At 55.1% G+C, this 22,193-nt stretch overlaps 1 long non-coding RNA gene and 1 pseudogene across 2 annotated transcripts; both read right to left on the bottom strand.

The window, feature by feature from the left end:
- Window positions 1-2,609: 2,609 nt before the first annotated feature.
- Window positions 2,610-18,167, bottom strand: LOC103345687 (uncharacterized). 2 transcript variants are annotated; one of them, XR_011382844.2, is made up of 5 exons: window positions 18,038-18,167; window positions 15,184-15,589; window positions 5,747-5,880; window positions 4,191-4,266; window positions 2,610-2,733 (listed from the first exon to the last, which is right to left on the bottom strand). It is a non-coding gene; the product is annotated as an uncharacterized LOC103345687 (long non-coding RNA). The 2 variants fall into 2 exon arrangements; XR_016222840.1 differs by lacking the exons at window positions 2,610-2,733; window positions 4,191-4,266; window positions 5,747-5,880 and adding an exon at window positions 11,280-11,550.
- Window positions 18,168-19,764: 1,597 nt separating this feature from the next.
- Window positions 19,765-21,989, bottom strand: LOC138845751 (olfactory receptor 7A17-like; annotated as a pseudogene).
- Window positions 21,990-22,193: the final 204 nt, after the last annotated feature.

Below are 22,193 nucleotides of genomic sequence, written 5' to 3'. Positions count from 1 at the left end.
TGGCTGGTGGGCTCAGCTCCTGGGCACTGGGTAGGAGGTTCAGCTCCCTGCCTTCTAGTGGGTTGTTCAGCTCCTGAGTATTGGGTGGTAGGCTCAGCTCCTGGCCGCTGGCTGGTGGTAGGCAATGCTCCTGGCTGTTGGCTGGTGGTAGGCTCAGCTCCCGGCCGTTGACTGTGGTAGGCTCAGCTCCTGGCCATTGGCTGGTGGTAGGCTCAGCTCCTGGCTGTTGGCTGTTGGTAGGCTCAGCTCCTGGCCATTGGCTGGTGGTAGGCTTAGCTCCTGGCTGTTGGCTAGTGGTAGGCTCAGCTCCTGGCCACTGGCTGGTGGGCTCAGCTCCTGCTCTTCTTTCGGTGGGCACAGCTTTTGTATAAGGGTGAGCTCCATGCCAGCTTTGGGTGTGCCCTGCTGCCAGCCACACCATGCCACGCTTGGCCACTGTGGCCCCTGCTCATTCTCCGATGGGATGTGGCCGATGGAGGACAGCAAGCAGGTGGATTCCAGGGACCATGTGATACGGACAGTGCTCTGTGAGAAGTGTGGCGAGGGGTTTCCTGAGGCCAGCACCTCATGCAGGACCTGGAGGTGCTGGTGGTGGTGGTGATGGTGGTGGTCTTTGGCCTTGAAGGTGCCGCCGTGGCATTCTCATTGTCTGCAAGGGAAGAAGGTTGGCCCTGAGCACCTGTGAGGCCCTGAGCTCAGCTCCACCTGTGCTGAAAGGCTGGGAGCTCTGGGTTGGGGGTTAGACCCTACAGCCTGTTCCTCTGTCCTCTCGGGGAAACTCACCTTCTCCTGGCTGGGTGTAGGGGCCTCCCCTGCAGCGAGGCTACTCCTCCCCGCCCCCAGCCCTAGCCAGCTTAGAGAGGGCTCTGAGTCTGTGAGTAGGGGTCCTCTGACAGTGCTGCCGACTTCTCCCACCCACCTCTCCCCAAGTTCCTCTTGTCTCTGACCCTCCAAGCTAGGCCCTTAGCCACTGCCTGTCAGCTGCCTCATTGCTCCAAGCCTCAGGCTGGTGCTTCTGTTGGCTCTAAGTTTGCATTCACGGATCTGCTTTTTCAAATGGTGTCCAATCTGTTAGCAGATCTGCCAATCAAACCTTTTTAAATTTCTGTGATCACATCAGAGTACATTTAAACCTTAGCGAGGGTCCGGCGCTGTGGCACAGTGGGTTGAAGCCCTGGCCTGAAGCACTGGCATCCCATATGGGTGCCGATTCGAGTCCCGGCTGTTCCACTTCCGATTCAGCTCTCTGCTGTGGCCTGGGAAAGCAGTGGAAGATGGCCCAAGTCCTTGGGACCCTGCACCCACGTGGGAGACCCAGGGGAAGCTCCTGGCTCTGGCTTTGGATCGGCGCAGCTCTGGCCCTAGTGGCCAACTGGGGAGTGAAGCATCGGATGGAGAACTCTCTCTCTCTCTCTCTCTGCATCTCCTCTCTATGTAACTCTGACTTTCAAGTAAATAGATAAGTATATCTTAAAAAAAAAAAAAAAAAAAACCTCAGCGAGACTTTTCATTTGGTGCTCGTTCAAACTGATTGGCAGTTAAAAACCCAGTTTCTTGCTCTCTTCATCTGCTTTCCCTTCCTTCCTTCCTTCCTTCCTTCTTTCCTTCCTTCCTTCCTTCCTTCCTTCCTTCCTTCCTTCCTTCCTTCCTTCCTTCCTTCCTTTCGACAGGCAGAGTGGACAGTGAGAGAGAGAGAGAGAGAAAGGTCTTCCTTTTGCCGTTGGTTCACCCTCCAATGGCTGCTGTGGCTGGCGTGCTGCGGCCGGCCCACCGCGCTGATCCAAAGGCAGGAGCCAGGTGCTTCTCCTGGTCTCCCATGGGGTGCAGGGCCCAAGGACTTGGGCCATCCTCCACTGCACTCCCGGGCCATAGCAGAGGGCTGGCCTGGAAGAGGTGCAACCGGGACAGAATCCGGCGCCCTGACAGGGACTAGAACCTGTTGTGCCGGCGCCGCTAGGTGGAGGATTAGCCTATTGAGCCACGGCGCCGGCACATCTGCTTTGAACTGGGTTTCCTCTCTCTCTCTCTCTCAACTGGACTGAATACTTGTCACTGTGTTTTTGCTGGGGCATCCACCCTGCCCCCAATCTCCATGAGTCTGCTCCCACTGAAGCCTTTCCCTGGTGCACTGTGCCCTCCTACACCCCCACCCCCCGTACAAAACCCTCCCCCCACCGCCAGGAGCTGCTTGCTTCAGGCAAGGACCCTTGCAGGCCCGCAGTGAGGTCAGTGAGGTCAGTTCCTTGCAGGGAATTCTGCCTGGCACCCTGGGGATGCTCAGTGCAGCATCATTCTGTGGTTACTTTCTGTGGACTGTGGTCACCCACCTAGCACCAAGGCAGCCAGGGAAAGCCTGCTGTCCAGTCCTGATTGCCTTGGGGTGGAGGGAGTGGGTCAACTCAGTTCCCTGCTGCCATCAGGGGCTCCCTGTGGGTACTGACTGGCCTCCTACTCTGCCTCAGCTCTGAGCTCCATCTGCTCTTTGCACTTCCTGTATAGCTGCGAGAGTCAAGTTCACAGGGCTGGCCACATCTTCCTGTGTTTCCCCTGCCTGAGATGCTGGCCTGGGAATTCCTTGTCTTGTCAGTCCACTGATGTCTTAAGAATACTTGCCTCCTAGGTCCAGCGCTGTGGTGCAGGGGATTAAAGCCTCGGTCTGCAGTGCCGGCATCCCATATGGGCACCACTTCAAGTCCTGGCTGCTCCACTTCTGATCCAGCGCTCTGCTATGGCCTGGGAAAGCAGCAGAAAATAGCCCAAGTGCTTAGGTCCCTGCACCCACATGGGAGACCTGGAGGAAGCTCCTAGATCCTGGCTTTGGATTGGCCCAGTTCCAGCCATTGCAGCCATCTGGGGAAGTGAACCAGCAGATGGAAGACCTCTCTCTGTCTCTACCACTCTATAACTCTTTCAAATAAGCAGGCATGCATGTGTGTGCATGTACGGAGGCACATGTAATGCCTAGCTGTTCCCCGCGTATTGATTGGCCCCAGAAGTTGCCCTGTGACAGGATTCTGTTTTATCAACATTCTTTTTTTTCCTTTTGCCTCCCCTTTTTTCATTTATACCACCTGTTTGGGTTTTATGAGTCTTGAAATCCACCTTAAACCTTGAATCGTGGAAGAGACTCAGATGCTGCGGTCCCCCACCTGCTTCAGTTGGGATGGATGAACAGCACAGTCTAGCTCCCGGGCCAGGCTCCCCTGACTGGGTGCAAGGCGACAAGCGGCTGGGTGCCCCTGTGTGTGACAGCAGGTCCCTTTGGCCTGCCAGGGCGGGGCCAGTCTCGGATTCTACGTGTGACCAGTGCTTTAGGGCCAAGCCAGTTTCTAGCTGCTCTGTGGGGAACCTTCCCAAGAGCCGGGACAGGTAGGCTAAGGGGGCTCTCCTTTTTTTTTTTTTTTCCAAAGCCACTGTAATCCTGAAGGCTTCTATTGTGGGGAGCAACTCGGACTAGACTAAGTTACTGGAATTAAGACTTATTCTATGCATCTGCTCTCCCACAATATGGCGCTGGGAGAGGAGTAAACAACTTCTACACAGCTGCCTCCAGTTCGACCAATAACCTGCAGGAGCTGATCCTGCTCCTGATTGGAGGAGAGCAGCGTACTCGGCGTGTGGGTAGCAGAGTTGAGATTGGTGGAAGAGGACTATAAAGGAGGAGAGAGACAACATGCACCAGGAACATCCGGATAACATCTGAGCAGCCCCCGAGAGAGCCGGCCGGTGGTGTGCCGCTCCCCCGCGGAAGTGGGGAAAGTGGCAGGGGGAACCGCCCCTCCACGGAGGTGGAAGGATCGGCAGCCAACCCGGGAAGGGCCGAGCAGACAAAAGAATAGCGCAGGGTCCTGTGTCGTTCCTCCACGAATGGGGGAGCGACATTCTATCACTTCTGAAAGTTCTTCCATCAATGTCTTTGGGGGAAAATTGACTCTCAGCCAAGCCTTTGAGATGTGTATAAACCCAGGCAGTCTGTGGGACCTGAAGTTGTCCACTCCCAAGAGATGGCAGACAGAAACATGCTGCCTGGGGAAGTAGGGTGGACATGGGGAGGTGGGCAGCAGCATTCTGGGGTCCTCACTGGCATTCAGAGACAAGGACAGGTGCAGTGTTCCAGCCCTGGACTGTCCACTGGTGAGTTGGTTTGTCCAGGTATACTTGCACATTGACTCAAACTGCAGAAGTCTTACCCAAAGCTAGCCCCTCATCTGTATCACCATCCTCTGCACTGGGCTCACTGGATTCTCTGTCCCGGAAACTCAGAGCCTGCAGAGAAAGAGAGAAGCTGTGGAGGATGCAAGGTGCGGCGTCTGTTATCCCCACAGAGGGGGCCACGCAGCACTGTGGGTGCACGCTAGCTGGAGACCTGAGCCATTGCTTGTCCTCTCTGCAGCCTGTGCACTCGGCACAACACAAGGAGCCCCCGTCTGCATCCTGGGCACTCATCACCACACGAGCACCCCTTCCTCTATGTCCTGTGCGCCCATCACCACGCAAGGAGCGTTCAAGGCAGCCTTGGCTAACGTAAGATGTTTCCTCCTGCCCCAGCCCCTGCACCAGCGTCCAGCCATGCCGTGCTCTGCTGAAGCAGTAAGGTAACGGAACCACAGGAACGACATGTGGGGTCACCCTGGGGGGGGGCAGCAGATGCTTGGGGATGGGCAGAGAATGGTCAGGCACTTGTACACTGCAAACACTTCTGGAATGCATTGTCAACGACAGGCTGTGTGCCTACAGACAACAGCCATGGGTGCAGTGATCTTGGTAGGGCCAGGGCAATGCAAGGAAAACAAACAAAAAAAATCAATGGAAGGAAGTGGCAGAAGCTAAGATGGATCAAGGCCGTGCTGTGTGTCATGTCACATGTGTGGTCTGTGCTGTGCTGTGTCATGTCACATGCTTAGTTCATGCTGTGCTGTGTATCATGTCCCATACACGGTTCGTGCTGTGCCGTCACATCACACGTGTGGTTCATGGTGTGCTGTGTCATGTCACATGAGTGGTTCATGCTGTGGATGTGGGACTGGACAAGGACTGGGCATGAGGGAACCTGGGTGAGGGGGTGGAGGACGGCTTTCTATAATTGACAGACACGTGCCTCTGGATATTGACGTCTGAGGGTCTTTCTGCTCCCTTCAGAGAGAACTCAAAGCAGTGCCTCTTTATCCAGGTCATTCATGGCTGAGTCCATGGACCCTTAGGGCTCAGTATGGTGCCCCGTAAGACTCACGCCAGCACTCTTCATTGTACTTTCCAGGAAAACACCAGTGTGAGCCTCAAGGCAAGACCACCGGAACCACACGCTAGGGGTGACTATGCAGTGCACTTTTCAAGGGCTTTGTGGTGATGTGGTGCGTGGGTGAACCAGGGTTGACAAACGGGGTCTTTCTCAGCAGAGGGCATCGATTCTGTGCCAGATGTTGCTGGCACAGGTGCAGGCTGGGAGCTGTGCTGGAGACCAAGCAGAATGAGGGAAGCCCACTCTCCTGGCTCCCTGCACCCCCTCTGGCTGAGGGATGAGGGAGCTTGCAAGGGGGACAGCACCTCTGGGGTGGTGCTTTTCCGAGTGGAGCCTCCCCCACTGTGCTCCTTGTGCTCTGCTCTTGCCAACAGATCCTAGAGTTGTGCTATGAGCTCGTGTCTGGCCCAGGTTGATCAGGAAGCCACCTGCCTGGGGCGCCAAGCTGAGCATGCTGGGGTGGTGGGCAGTGCTCGGACCAGGGTGGGGAGTGGGGGAGGTACGTACTCAGGCAGATGTGACAGAAAATCAGCTGCCCAGCACCAGCACGATGACAAAGCTCAGCAGCAGCACGTCCACTCCAAGGGACACGACCACGGTGAACACGGGCAGGAAAAGCAGCCAGGTGTCCTCTCCGACCTCTGCCAGAACAAGGGAGACACAGGCGGCCAGGTGAGGCCAAGGGGAGGAACTTTGCTCCAGGTAGGGCGGAGCGAAGCAACCTCCCCCCTCCCCAGCCCGAGGGATGCCCAGGTGTGTGCTCTGCCTTACTGGAGTGCCCTGGGCGCCCCCCAGCCCCCTGCCCCGCCTGGCTGGTGTGATAACCCCATGCTGGCTCTGGAAGGTGAGGCCAAGTCCCCAGGTCTCCTCCCTCCTCCCTGCTACTGACACACACACACACCTGAGCCTTGCCATGCCACACCCAACCATCCTCCAAACAGAATGGGACGGCTACAATCCTACCCTGCTTGCTCCTAGGACCCTGTCCTCTGCGACCCCAGGGTCGCCTACACTCAAAGCCACATGGCTTTCCAGAAAGCCCATGTTGAGAACATCACAGGTGTGCTGTGGAGGTGGAGCACGGTGGGACTGAGCTCCAAGGGGCGAGGTGCTCGCTTGCTCACTCGGCTGTCCTAAGGGACACCTGGCAGACATGGCCCTGGGTGGTGTGGCCTGTGTGGTACACTGGGCTGGACTGGGAGGCAGCCGAGCCACAAGGGTCCCCTCAAGCAGTGACCTGGTAGTCCTCTGCAGTCTGAGAGACACTTTGGTGGGGAAGCACCCTCCCTGACTCCCGGTGCAATCTTCTGGAACAGCAAAGCCAGGCAATTGCATACATACAGCAGGAGTGGATGCTGCTCTCTGCTCTGCCATGGCCTTGGGGAGAGAGGTCTTACAAGGACCAGGAAGGGAGAGGCTCTGAGGCCTGCATCCTACAGCCACCGTGCCAACTGGGCACTATAGGGGAGCCTTAGCACCGTCCATCCTCGTGTCTGCAGCCTGGTGGGAGAGCCGTGCTCCCTCTGGGGCCCCTGGCTCTGGTTCCTTCCTGCCTCTTTTGACTCCTGGGGGTTGTGGGTTCCCCTAGGCTTGTGGGGAATCCTCTGGGTAGGTGCCTCTCTCTCCTATTTCTCATAGAATAGCTGCCACTGGGCCTGGGCCCACATGACCACCCACCTTCAGTCACATCTGCAGGGACCCTCGGTTGGCATCAGGAGGGTTGCCACAGGCCCTGGGGTTGGGACATGGGCACATCTTTCCCCCTTGCTCGATGCAGACAGTGGTGCTCATGGTTGGGGCTCCTGGACCTGCTCAGCTCAGGTGTACCCAGCCCCCATCTGGCCCCTTTCCTAGATGGCTGACTCCTCCAGGCAGCCCCACTCCCACCCCCACCCTGCCCTTCCCCACCAGGGACCAGCACAACTTGAGCATCCCAGGGCTGACTGTGCAGGGGATTGAGGGGGCAGGGAAGACCCTTCTCCCACACCTGATGCCTGGCACCACAGCCCCCTAGCAGCCCTGGTGGTGCCAGATAGCCAGATAGTTGCTGGCAGCAGTGTGGACACAGGGCAGAGGTGTAGACACAGGGCTGCAGTGTAGACAAGGGGCAGTGGTCCTCAGACGAGGTCCAGAGGCTCAGAAACCCTGAAAAGAGCAACAGGGTCCGTTTCTGTTCCAGGCTCTTTTCCTGGGACAAGATGAGGTGACCACATCGCAGCTCAAGAGACTATGGGCTGGCAAACAGCTGACCTAGCACCCTGGACCCCAAGGGAGGCAGTGCTGGGAGCTGCCCCAGTGCCTTTGTAATCGTAGTCAGTAGAGACTCCTGGGGCCTATGATCTGCTTTACGAAGATATACACCATGATGGATATTACAGAGTCCTTTGTGTGCATCTTTTGGTGGAGCAGAACAGGTAGGTGTCTTCTTCAGTCCTAAGAGGTGGCACTGCAAGGGGGAGGGGGGATGGTGCTTCATCCTGGCGCCTCCCCCTAAACCCATCATCCTTCCTGTAGCACCTTCCGGGTGCAGGATTCCACTTTCCAGATAGGATGGGTCGGCTCCTGGAAGAAACTTCCCACAGGGCCACAGCGGGGTGGTTTACGTTCCTGCACTGACAGCCAGGTGGTGCTGTGGCCCTCAGCCTTTGGTCCCCAGGGTGTGAATGCCAACTGCTTTGGTCGGGGAAGGGGGTTGCTGGCCCAAGTCAAGACCTCAGGATGTTAGGAGACACGCCCAGAGCTCTCGTATCCTCTCCTGTTCTGGGCTTTCTCTGTGCCGCAGGGCTGGGGACAGAGGCTGCCGAGGATGTGTGAGGGCATCCAGGGAGCTGTCTGTCTGTCCATCCCCACCTCAGCGTGCACATACACACCACACACCAGACACATCAGACACACCAGACACATACCATACGCACCACACACCACACACCATACACACACACCATACACATCACACACCATACCCACCACACACCATATACACCACACACACACACCATACACATCACACACACTATAGACACCATACACCACACACCATATACATCACATCCACTATACACACCATACACCACACACACATCACACCAGACACCATATACATCACACACACTAGACACCATACACCACACACCATATACCTCACATCCACTATACACACCATACACCACACACACACACCATACACACCACATACACTATACACCACACACACACCATACACCACACATCATACACACCACAGCATACACACACAACATACACACCATACAACATACACACCACACACAGCATATACACTATATACACCAAACACATACCATATATTACACATACACATACACATATATTACACATACACACCACACATCATACACACACCATACACACCACACACACACCATACATTACACACCATACATACCACACAGCATACACATACCATACACACTCTACACACCACACACATCACACACCATACACACACCATACACATCACATAAACTACACATACCATACACTATACACACACCACACATCATACATTACACACCATACACACACAGCATACACACTATACACACCACACACCATACATTACACACACGCCATACACACCATATACCATACACACCACACACCATCCATACAACACACACCATACACCTCACACACCACACTACAAACACACCATACATCACACACCATACACCACACACACACCATATACACCAAACACACATCATACAATCCACACAGCATACACAGACACCATACACACTATACACACCACATGCCATACACACCACACACACCAAACACCTCACAAACCATATACACTATACACACCATACACCATATATACACTATACATACTATACACACCATACACCACATACACACCAGACATACCACATGCCATACACACCACATGCACCATACACACTACACACCATATACGACATACACACCATATATCACACACCACACACACCATACACACCACACATACACCATACACACTACACACCATATACAACATACACAACATATATCACACACCATACACAACAGAGCATACACATGCTACACACCACACCATATACCACACATACAGCATACATCAAATACCACACAGCATACACATATAGAACACTATACACCACACACACCATATACACCATACACCATACACACCGTACGCACCACACACACCATACACCACACAGCATACACACACTATACACACCACACACCATATACCACACCATATACATCACATACCACACTACACATACACCATACTATACATGCCATAAGCCACATGCACACCACACACACCACATACACACCATACATCACATACCATAAATACCACAGAGCATACACACACACCATACACACATCATATACCACACACACCACACACACCATATACCACACATACACTACACACCATACACCACACACACTACACACATCACAAACCCTACACACTACACACACAATACACCACACACACACCATACACATCGTACATCACACGTACACCACACACACAATACACATATCACACACACCATATACCATACACACACCACACAAAAATACCATACACCATGCACACACCATACATACACACTACACACACACACCAGATGCCACACACATACACCACACAGCAGACACACCTACACATATCTACATGTGTGTATCCCATACACACACACCATACACACCCCACCCATGTACCAGACACATCTATCACACACACACAACTACCACATATATATAACACATTCACTACACACAGAGCTACCACATATACCCATACCTCCATCACACACATACCACTTCCCCATTATACACACCCCACACCCTATATGCACACAACATACACATACACACTACACACCATCACAGTACACGAACACACATGTGTGCACTGCATGATTTTTCGGGCCTCAGAACCCCTCTTGATGATGTCATACTGCATCCTGGGCTGGGGGCCTCCAGCCCCTCCCCCTGCCTGGCCAGGGGCCACCTCTGGCAGGCTCCCTGGCCATCTGGCCTCTGCCCTGGATGCCGCCCTGGCACCCCACGGGCCCCAGTGGGCTCATCCTGTCGAGTGCTTGCCATGAACCTCTTGGAATCCCAGTTCTGGGATTCTAGGGCCGTCTCAGAGACCAGTCGCTATGGGGTTGAGGCCCAGTGTCTCCTGGTCACATCTGTGCCCCATTTTGGACCCTGGTTTCCATCTTCCCGGCCGGGAGATGGGGGAGGGCTCTGTCCTGTCTCAGTGGGAGGGGCCAGCTACTCTCACAGGTATGTCCCTCCTGCTTGGGTTTGGGGGGCCCTGCGTGGCCCTACCAGGACACATCCTGGCCTCTACCCACTCCTGGGAGGGGCCTCAGCCACCTGCTATCCATTCCCACCTGCTGCATTGACAGCCTCCTCCCTCACTGTCCACCACCCTTGTAACATGGCATCAGGATGGGCACCCTAAGGCACACATCATGGGCATCTGGAGGCGTGCTAGTGGTGCCTGTCTACCCCTTGGCCACTCTTGCCACCCCCGCCCTACTGCCTGGGGCAGCCCTGCCCTCCCATCTTCCACCCCCCACAAGAAACAGCCCTTCAGCTCAGCATCAGCTCCCCGCAGGCTCCCCCCACCCCTGGGTACCAGAATCGCTCACTCACTGCAATTGGAATTCAGTCTGGACAGCGAAGTCCAACCAAAGGTTTCTCACTCAGCGAAGGCTGAGTTGAGAAGTGAGGAGGGGACCTGTGGTGTCACGTGGAACTCAAGGCGCCTCACAGAGCACATGACCCAGCAACCATGGCAATGCCCCCACGGTGGAGGGGAGAGGGGAATGGCTCTGACCTGGCTGGGTGGGGGCGGGGGAGGGGCTGTGGGACGGATCTCCCAAGTCCCTCCTGAATCTGGTTCACAGCTCTGGGGTTTTTTTTTTTAAAGGTTTATTTAGTTATTTGAAAGTCAGAATTACACACCCACACCCACACCCACACACACAAACACAGTTCTTCCATATTCATCTAGCAAATTTATTTGTCAGATACTTTAAAAAATTTATTTATTTATTTGAAAGTCAGTGTTACACAGAGAGAGGAGAGGCAGATTGAGAGAGGAAGGTCTTCCATCCGCTGGTTCATTCCCCAATTGGCCGCATGGCCGGAACTGCATTGATCTAAAGCCAGGAGCCAGGAGCTTCTTCTGGGTCTCCCACATGGGTGCAGGGACCCAAGGACGGGGGCCATCTTCTACTGTTTTCCCAGGCCACAGCAGAGAGCTGAATCGCAAGTAGAGAGGCCAGGACTTGAACCGGCTCCCATATCAGATGCCGGTACTGCAGGTGGCGGCTTTACCCACTACGCCACATGCCGGCCCCCTTGTAGGTTTGGGCTGGGGGACCTGTGGCTCTGGCCTGATGAACCTCAAACATGTGCTCAGCAGATGTGAGACACAGAAGGGCACCTGTTCTGTGAGCCCACTGGTGCGCAGGGCCCAGGGCAGCACAAGTCCACAGGTAGAGGATGGGGCTGATGAGTGCCAGGAACTCAGAAGGGTTGCAGGGCTGGGGGTGAGGGGATGAATGCCAATGGGCTTGGGGCTTCCTTTTAGAGCAGAATGTTCTGGAACTTGAAAGAGGTGGTGGCTGCACAGAACTGTGAAGGCACCAAATGACAGTGCATGTAAAATAGTGGTCAGGTTGGCGCTGTGGTGTAGCAGGTGGAGCCACCACCTGCTGTGCCAGCATCCGATATGGGTGCTGGTTCGAGTCCCGGCTGCTCCACCTTGGATCCAGCTCTCTGCTATGGCCTGGGAAAGCAGTGGAAGATGCCCAAATATTTGGGCCCCTGTAATCATGTGGGGGACCTGGAAGAAGCTCCTGACTCCTGGCTTCAGATCAGCATAGCTCCAGCCATTGTGGCCATTTGGGGAATGAACCAGTGGACGGAAGACCTCTCTCTCTCTCTCTCTCTCTCTCTCTCTCTCTCTGCCTCGCTGTAACTCTTTCAAATAAATAAATTTTAAAAAAGTCAGTGGTTGATTTTATGCCTTGTGAAACTGTATCAAAATGGATTTTTAAAAATTTACTTGACAGGCAGAGTTATACACAGTGAGAGAGAGAAAGGTCTTCCATTGATTCACCCCCCAAATGGCCGCCATGGCTGGCGCTGCGCCGATCTGAAGCCAAGAGCCAGGTGCTTCTTCCTGGTCTTGCATGCGGGTGCAGGGGCCCAAGCACTTGGGCCATCCTCCACTGTACTCCCGGGGAACAGCAGAGAGCTGGATCAGAAGTGGAGCAGCTGAGACTGGAATGGGCGCCCATATGGGATGCTGGCGCTGCAGGCAGAGGATTAACCAAGTGAGCCAAGGCGCCGGCCCCCCTCCCTTTTTATTTACTTGACAGGCAGAGTAATAGACAGTGAGAGAGAGAGAGATAGAAAGAAAGGTCTTCCTTCTGTTGGTTCACTCCCCAAATGGCCACCATGGCCTTTTTTTTTTTTTTTTAAAGAAAAGGCAGGCACTGCGTCTGATGAATGCTTTGCTTCCATCCTGAACAGCAGGGTGGGCTGGGGAAGATGGGTGCAGTCCTGGCCAGGGCTGTCAAATGCCCCACGTGGCCACTGTACTGCCGGGCCCTGGAGTAGGGTTCACCAAGTCACAGCATCTCCAAGAGAGACCAGGGCCACGGTCGCCACCTTCAGCTATCTGGACCACCCATGACCCATATGACCACAATTGAAGGGGCCCCAAAGTGGAGCCCGAGCCGGCCACAAGGATCTGGGCTCATGCCTCATTCCATCCTGCCAGGCTGTGCACAGGGTACCCGGCGCCCATGTGCTGAGTGCCCAGGACTCACGGCCGTGTCACAGGCAGGCTCTGGGGAGGGCACTTCTGTCCTGCCTTCTGAGTCCCATGGGACTGCAGGCCATGCCCCACTGTCCGGCCTTCCCAGTAGCTGGGCTACTGGCCTGGGGGAAGCCTGGGGACCAGCCATGGGAGCGAGCAGGTGGCAGCGTTGGGGGCCATGACTGTGGCTGCAGCTCCCCGCAACCCCTTACCCCCGGGGGTGAGGGCCCCTTCCCCAGCCCCTGTAACAAACTCCTCTTCTGCTCCCCGTGGCCATAGCTGCTCCGTGATCCTTCCTTCACAGGCTGAACAGTTTTGTGCCCTTTCTACTGGCATCCATTGGGAACCTCTCCGAGGGCCCTTATCCAGTCCAGCGCTGCAGCCAGGGCGCTGCCTACTGCCCAGCCCCCACCCCCACCCCAGGGAGCGGGGTGTCCTCTCACTGGCTCCCTGGCACTTCTGGGGTGCTCTCTCATTCCCAGCCACCCAGAACCTGCCCCCATCACCCCATGCCCAGCTTAGTACTGTGTGGTTAAAACAACGTGCTCCCAATGATAATACAATCAAAAGCATGGGGCTTGCGAACTCTGCCTGAAGAATAATCCACACCTATAGCAGGGTGCACAGGTGAGCACATGGAAGAAACAGCAGGCGCGCCTGGTGCCCTGCACTGCAGCTGAGGTTTTCCAGCCAGGCGCCCTCCAGTGCTGGGCCCACCCCTCCCCAGCCCTGCCTGACCAGGGCACAAGCATTTCCCAACAGCACCACCCGGACATCAGGGTTTACAAACGGGACACTGTACTGCCAACAGCGAGGACCAGGAGACCCTGTGCTCAGCCTGCAGGGACCTCTGTTATCAAGGGGTAGCTCCCTCTTCACCCCTTTCCCTGTGGGATATGGAGCTGGTCAGCCCCGGGGCCTCTGGGCTCAGGTCGCCACGTGCTCTGTGAGCTGTGCTTGCTGAAAAATATCAGAGCTTGGAGGCCTGGGTGACAGAGTGGGAGTGGGCAGGGGGGTAAGGGAGGCCTCCAGGGCAGGGGTGGCAAATACCCAGAGTCCTTTGCACAAGCCACACCCCACAGTCAGACCTGACGCCTTCACGGCATGGTGAGCTTCGGCTGCAAAACAAGGGACCAGACTGGTGTGGACCTCCCCTCATAAGCAACATAAAATGCCCAGCACAGGCCGGGGCAGGTTCTGGCTATGGCCAAGGTCACAAAGGGAACCCAGCAGAGAGGCAGAAGAGAAAGCCAGGAACTGCACTCCCTCCCGTGTCTCAGTCAAACCCCTCCAGCCTGTCCCCAGCCTGTGAGAAGGCACAAGCTGGCTATGACAAGCCAGGAGCTCACACTTGGCTCATGACCCACGTCCCATCCCCGAGGGGCATCTGGCCAGGCCCTCAGGCTCTGCCTGCACCCGACAGCAAGGAGCAAAGAGGGCTCTGGGTGCAGCCAGACAAAGCCTGGAAGGGTCCCAGGGACTCCAAGTCACCCAGCAGCCCTCAGGAAAGGGGGCTTCGATGACTTGAATGTGCAGGCGCCCAGTCCAGGGCCCGGATGCAGACCCTTGTGAGGTTCCAGCCTGCAGAGAAGCCGGGGGTGGAAACCCAGTGAGGAGGTGAGCGGTGAGCAGACGGCGATGCTCCATGTGTTCCTGAAGGCAAAGGAAACAGGGCCATGGCCAACAGAGGAGGGGACTTTGGGAGGCTCAGGGCTCACACGTGTCCTCAGAATCGGAGGCCAGGAAGAGGGTGGTGCTGAGTTCTGAAGACCCCAGAGCCCAGGCTTTCACTATTCAATGAGAGCTTTTATAAAACCCCCTCTGTCTTGGGGCCAGCGCTGTGGTTGGTTAAACCTCTGCCTGCAGTGCCGGCATCCCATATGGGCGCTGGTTTGAGTCCTGGCTGCTCCACTTCCAATCCAGCTCTCTGCTATGGCCTGGGAAAGCAGTAGAAGATGGCCCAAGTTTGCACCCACGTGGGAGAAATGAATGAAAGGGTAAGAGGAAGCAAGTGTTTCCTGGATACAGACACACAGAACTCCAACAATCACTATATAATACATACCTTTAAGAGAGGAACAGGTATCTTGGCTACAGCAGAAGGTTCACCAAGCGTGTTGTGGCTCCGGCCTTGACACACACGTCCACGGCATCCCTGACACTCCCCGTGGCCTTCCCGTGTCTGGGTGGATGGAACGGAGGGGTCAGAAGCCCTCCTGCTCCGCTCCACGCCTTTGAGCCCTGTCTCCCACCGTCCACGATGTCTGTCTACCCACGGCCAGGAGGGGAGAAGGTGTCTGCTCCACAGCTCGCAGGGGAGTGGGCGGGGCAGCCCCCTCAGAAAAGAAAGATGGCGCCTCTCATGTCCCCCAGTGCGGGCTCCTTGGAGACAGCCATGGGTACATCTGGAGTCACTGGAGGAAATGTTCCAGAAGCTGTCGAGTAGGCACACTCCCATTGTCAGCTGATAACTGAAGAGGAAAACAAGTGAAAACTGAAAATTGAATAGAAAACTGAAAATTGAATAGAAAAATAAAAAATCAATAGAAAGCTCTTGGTCCGTAGTGTTTACCATTTGCTGCTTCACAGCCCTGTGTCAGAACTGGGGACACGAAGCTCCAGCAAGACCCAGCATTGGCTCCCACAAAACTCAGCTGGGTGGGAAGGGGGCACCGACACTGTCGGTCCCACATTCCCTTAAAAAGAAGCACGAGATGGAGCCGTCCCTTGTCAGCGCATTTCCGGCGCCTACTGTTCTTGTGCCTGACAGGCCCACCCCGTGTGCTGCCTGTGCACTCTGGAGAGAACTCATGCAAATGGGGGAGGGGCGGGCCAGGTCCCCCCTCCAGGCATAAATCCCTGAGAGCCAAACCCAAGGAGAAATAGCTGGAGTGCAAATGATCAGCGACTCGGGGTGACAATGAGGAGTGTGTGTGTGCTGAGCATTCCAGAACCTTCCTTCAAAGTGCCAGCACAACCCACAGGCCCCTGCTTGTCTAGACGCCTGCTTCCAGCACGGGCTCCTGCCTGCTTTGTCCCACAGCCTTCTGCCCAGACTCCTGTTTCCCACTGGATGCTGTGGGTCACTAGGAGGGGACGGCCTTTGCCGTTAAGCACACACAGGTGCCTGAGTCACAGCAAATCCTGTGTACAATGACGAACACCAGGTTCTAAAAGGCCAGGGCCTTTGGGTAAGGATTGAACCCAGGTGGGACCCTGCAGATGGCGCTCAAGACACAAGCAGCCCCAGACTTCCTTCTTCCCATCTCGGGGTCCCTCTGCAGTGACAGCAGAGCACCATCTGGGCCTTCAGAGCCCCCCCTTCCCTGACAGGGGCTGTTACTTTGTTGCTGTGCGTGTCCCCTTATGAGCCTCGCCACTGTCCTGATGCTGCCCTCGTTCAGGTGGCTGGGTAGATAAAAAAAAAAACCCCAGGTTGGACCCGCCACATGTGGATGGCATCTGTGGCATCCACTTTTCACTGGTCTTCAAAAGCATAGAAATCACTTTTCCTGGGTTAAGACAGAAAAGGAAAACTTTCAATAACCACAGGCAGTCACTGGCCAGGCCCAGCCTGCTCTTGGTCTAGGTCAGCTGAAGGTGGGAAGCTCAGGTCCAGGTTACCCCTGGCGTGGGCCCTGGGAGAGGGCATGCTAATTCTCCTCCTTCCCCCTAGGAAGTAGGGGGAGCCCGGCCAACCCCCTGCTTCCCAAGGACAGGCTTGGCGCTTGTCAGGGAGCTGGACACCTGGCCAGGATGTGTCCAGCAGGCTCTCCCTGGCCAGTCCGGGGCTGCTTCCACCTCCACTTTTTTCCTGGGAGCAGGGTCATTGGCCTCCCACCCTGGGTTGCACGAAGAGCACCCCCCACCCCCTGCTGGCTTCTGGCACTCTTCCCTGTCACTTCCTCCTTTCTTCACCATCAAGCCGTGAGCTCCAAGTCCCCTCCAGGCCTCTTATCCTCGCTGAGAGCAAGACTGGGACCCATGAGTGTCACCTCCCAAGGCCCTCCTCTGGATGCTGCCCTGCCTGCTGCTGACACGGTACAGCTGCTGCAGGACCACGGGGAGGGAGAGAGGCAGAGTCACAAGACATCTCCAGGGGCTGGCGCTGTGGTGCAGCAGGTGCAGTGCCAGCATCCCATATGGGCACTGGTTCTAATCCTGGCTGCTCCACTTCCGATCCAGCTCCCTGCTAATGCACCTGGGAAAGCATCAGAAGATGGCCCAAGTGCTTGGGTCCCTGCCACCCACATGGAGACTCGGATGCAGCTCCTGCCCCAGCCCTGGCTGTTGTGGCTATTTTGGGTATGAACCAGCAGATACAACATCTACCTCTGTAACTCTGTCTTTGAAATAAATCAATAAAAAAAAAAAAAAGAAAAAGAAAAAGAAAAGAACTCCTCCAAGTTCCCAGCAAGGCCAGCACATGTTCCCATTTTTTTCCCCCCAGGACTGGGCCAGGAATTCTCACCCAGAACAAGAACCCCTCCCATGCCCCAGACCCAGGGAACTTCCAGGGACCAAGTGTGTGGTCCCAGGCCCGCCAAGTACTCGGGCCCCGCCCACCTCCCCAGAGTCCCTGAGGCCCTGAACCCCGCCCACCATACCCCTGGGACCCCCCCAGTTCCTGGGCCCCCTCAGCTCTTGAGTCCAGGATTCCACACTGAACGCTGGGACAACCTCTTCTCCAACCCCTTGCCAGGGCCCCGCCCACCATCCTGGACTCTCTAAGTCTCCGAGACTCAGCTTCAGTCCCCGGGACCCCGCCCGTCTCCGCAGAACCCCCTCAGGCCCGAGCTCAGGACCCCCGCCTCAGCCCCCGAGCCCCGCCCACTACCCGGGACCACTCCTCACCCGCCCCGTGCCGGGACCCGCGCTCCTAACGTCCCCGGGCGCGTTAAACAGCACCGCCGCCTCACCCTCGTCCGCGGAGCGCCACCCTGTCTTGTGTTTCTGGCCCAGGGCGGCCCGCTCTGGTGGGGAGGGGGCGCCGCGCCGGGAGCGGTCCCGCCGCCGAGCGCTTCCGGGTCAGAGGGCGCGCGGCGCGACGGGACGGGTTCGGGGCAAATTCGGAGGCGCGGCTGGGCGCGGGGCTCCGGCGGGGTCCCCTCTGCTAGCGGCGGCGCCGTGCAGGAGGCCGTGGGCGACCTGAAGCAGGCGTCGGCCTGCGTGGCTGACCCCACCTGAGGGGCGCGGCCCCTAGCACCGCCAGGGAGGCCGGCAGGCCTGACCCGAGGAGACCCCCCTCCCGCTGCCGCCCCGATCTGGCTTCATCTCAAGGCACCCTCAGGCCACCGTGACCGGAGCTGGAAGTTGGGTTAGGAACGTCCAGCATTAGGAAGAGCAGGAAACGCGGTGACGTCACGGCGTTTCTCAGGGCATTTCCCAGTGGATTTCCTGTCTTTCCATCGTCAGCGTGTCTCCCTCCCTGTGACTTGGAGAAGGGTAGGACCTGGCCTCTGGCTGTCTTGGGCGGTGGGCAGCGGGGTCGCGTAGACCTGCTCTGTTGCGTTGGCTGCGTTCACCCCGGTCTCAGGGATGAAGAGGAAGATCCCTCCTCTACCAAACAGCTGTTTTGTGGGCACAGTTCTGGGTGCCGCACGGAGTTGCAGTGGGGTCCAGAAACGCCTACGCGCAAACCGCAGGGGCGTTCAGATCAGAGACCTCTGTGCACAACCGCACTAGCTATGCACTGCAGCACAGGGCAGGCACAGAGGTGTGACGTCAGAACCAGCTCAGGGGCCGGCGCTGTGACATAGTGGGCTAAGCCTCTGCCTGCGGTGCCGGCATCCCATTTGGGTGCTGGCTCGAGTCCCAGCTGTTCCACTTCCGATCCAGGTCTCCTATGGCCTGGGAAAGCAGTGGATGATGGCCCAAGTGCTTGGGCTACTTCCCATGTGAAAGACCCGGGAGACGCTCCTGGCTTCAGATCGGCCCTGCCCTGGCCATTGCAACTCTTTGGAGAGTGAACCAGCAGATGGAAGACCTCTGTCTCTTTCTCTGTATATCTGCTTTTCAAATGAATTAACATTAAGAAAAAAAGCTCCACTCCTCTGTTCATCATTACATATTGATATGTTTCATAATTGAAAGATGAGAGTAAACACATCTACTAAGGAATATGATGGAGTAGATTCCAGAAGGCGCCTGTTGTGCGCTGGTTGAGGGAGACACTTGGATCTGAAACAGAAACAGGACCCTAAAGGAGAGAATCAAAGCCAATGACCAGTTAGAAAACGCATAGATGTATTAAGTTCCACTATTAGGAAGAACCGTTAGTGATACACCAGGAATGATGGAGATAAAGGAGAAAGAGGCAGGTGCTGTGGTGCAGTGGGTTAACGCCCTGGCCTGGGGCGCCAGCATCCCATACAGCTGCTGGTTCTAGTCCCATCTGCTCCTCTTCCGATCCAGCTGTCTGCTGTGGTCTGGGATAGCATCAGAGGATGACCAAGTCCTTGGGCCCCTGCGCCCACGTGGGAGACCTGGAGGAGGCTCCTGGCTTCGGATTGGTGCAGCTCTGGCCATTGCGGCCAATGGGGGAGTGATCCATCAGCTGGAGGACCTCTCTCTCTCTTCTCCTCTCTCTGACTTTCAAATAAATAAGTAAATCTTTAAAAGAAAGAAAAAAGACAGTGGCCACAGATTTCCCCAACCTACACTCAGTAAATGACCCGAGTTGCCAGCTGTAGTCTGACTATGGGAGTAGCAAAACACGTAACATGTTTTCCAGTAAAACGAACAAAAATCTACTCAGTATGAACACATTATGTGTGGAGAACTTATTCTTTAGATAGCCTACCATCCCATGAGACAATGGTGAATTCCAACTGCTTCTGTGTTTGGAAAGTCTTTGGGAAAGCAGGAAAGTAAGAAAAGGAAAGATGTTTAGATACTGAAGAGAGCAGAAGGTGTAAAGAGCAAGTTGCTCAAGTTAGACAGGTGGAAATCAGAGTAACACCAACTCCAGGAAGCAAAATGAAGGAGAAAACTCTACTTTCACAATCTGGTCATGAAACCAGGGTTGCTGGTCCAGGCATTTGAGTCCTACGATTATCAGTTCTTCCTTAGCTCCAGAACAATGGACCCTTGTGTAGTTTCCAGAGCCTTCTTTATGTCTTTATTCCTCAGACTGTAGATGAAGGGGTTCAGCATGGGGGTGACCACAGTGTACATCACCGAGGCCATGGCAGGTGAGTGTGAGTTGTGGGTAACAGCTAAAGTGAGGTAGACACCTAGACCTGTGCAATAGAATAAGGAGACAATGATAGGTGAGAGGCACAGGTGGAGAATGCTTTATACTTCCCCTGAGCTGAGGAGATTGCTCGGATGGAGGAGATGATCTTAGAGTAGGAGCACTGGATCCCAGCCAGTGAACCAACAGCTAGCAGCACAGGTATGAAGTATATGACCATGTCATTAAGAAAAGTGTCAGAGCAGGCAAGATGGGCCACCTGATTCAGTTCACAGAAGCAGTGATGGATTTCCAGGGGTACACAGGACAGCCACAGCACCATTAAGCTTTGTAACAAGGCATGCAGGACACTGATGACCCAGGATACCAGGACCAGCTGCACACAGAGCTGGGGGGTCATGATGACCATGTAGTGCAGGGGGTGACAGATGGCCACGAACCTGTCATAGGCCATCACAGCTAGGAGAAAATTGTCCAGCTGTGCAAAAAGCAGGAAGAAGAACATCTGGGTGATGCAGCCTGCATAGCTGATGGCTTTGCTCTGCGTCTGGATGTTCACCAACATCTTGGGGATGGTGGTGGAGGTGAAGCAGACGTCCACCAAGGACAGGTTGGAGAGGAAGAAGTACATGGGTGTGTGGAGGTGGGGGTCTGAGAGGATGGCCAGGACGATGAGCAGGTTCCCAGCCACAGTGACCAGGTACCTGGAGAGGAAGAGCCCACATATGAGGGGCTGCAGTACTGGGTCCTCTGAGACTCCCAGGAGAGGAAATCTTGAAGTTTGTGAATCATTCTCTGATGCCAGTGGTTGAGACGACTACCAGGAAAGAGATAATTACATGATCACTGAGGAGCCATTGCTCACATAGGGGAAATTCTACCATTTATATGTTGGAGGCAAGCACTGATTTATATACACTGTGCATGGATCTGGTCCCAAGTAGGACTCATTTAGTCCATTTGAAACTTCTTATTAGCATCTCTGAGCAGGGTTTCCTTCCCACTTAGCATTTGCCCTAAAGTGCATGTATGTATTCTACTACTTTAATAAGTAATGATCTCCTACTGTATAAATTGACTTCCAATCATGTTTCAAGTAGTAACCAGTCACAAGTCTAATACCTTGGAAGAACAAAATTGCCTAAACCCAATTAATGGAGATGGAATATAAGAGAATGAATAAATGCGGTAAATAAAATGAAAGCAGCTATAAAGGAGAATGGGTCCAGGGTGTTCTTTTTTTTTACATTTATTTATTTATTTATTTGAAAGAGTTACAAATAGAAAGAAAGGCAGAGAGACAAAATGAGAGAGCGAAGTCTTCCATCCACTAGTTCACTCCCTAATTGGCTGCAACAGCTGGATCTGCACCAGTCTGAAGCCTGGAGCCAGGAGCTTCTGGGTCTCCCACATGGGTGCAGAGGCACAAAGACATGGGTCATCTTCCACTGCTTTCCCAAGCCATAGGAGAGAGCTGGTTTGGAAGTGGAGCAACTAGGACTCGAACCAGTAACCCAGATGGGATGCCAGCACTGAAGGTGGTGGCTTCACCTGCCATGCCACAGCGCTGCCCCCCCAGGGTGTTCTTTTCTAGTTGTCCAAGTAGGACTGGAAATGGAAGGGGTCATTACCCAGAGACCCAGAGCCACGAGGTACTTTGTGGAAGTATGGATCATGTCAAGGGTATGATGAGGGCCAAGACCCCCTCGTGGCTGTTATTACACAACAGGAGCACTCCAAGGGAAGTGAGGATGGCAGTGGTGATGAGCAGGAGGGAGAGTGGGGTGGAGTGGGGACACAGGATCTGAGGTTGAGGTGCATCAACACAGACTCCATCATCCTCACAGGAGCCTCTTGCACCTCATTCCTCTTTTAACTTT

This window comes from Oryctolagus cuniculus, chromosome 16 (genome assembly GCF_051225735.1).
Source record: "Oryctolagus cuniculus isolate XC-2025 breed Fujian yellow rabbit chromosome 16, ASM5122573v1, whole genome shotgun sequence".
Classification (NCBI taxonomy): Eukaryota; Metazoa; Chordata; class Mammalia; order Lagomorpha; family Leporidae; genus Oryctolagus; species Oryctolagus cuniculus.
Note: the sequence above shows the minus strand (reverse complement) of the source record. Positions and strands in the feature narration are given on the sequence as shown.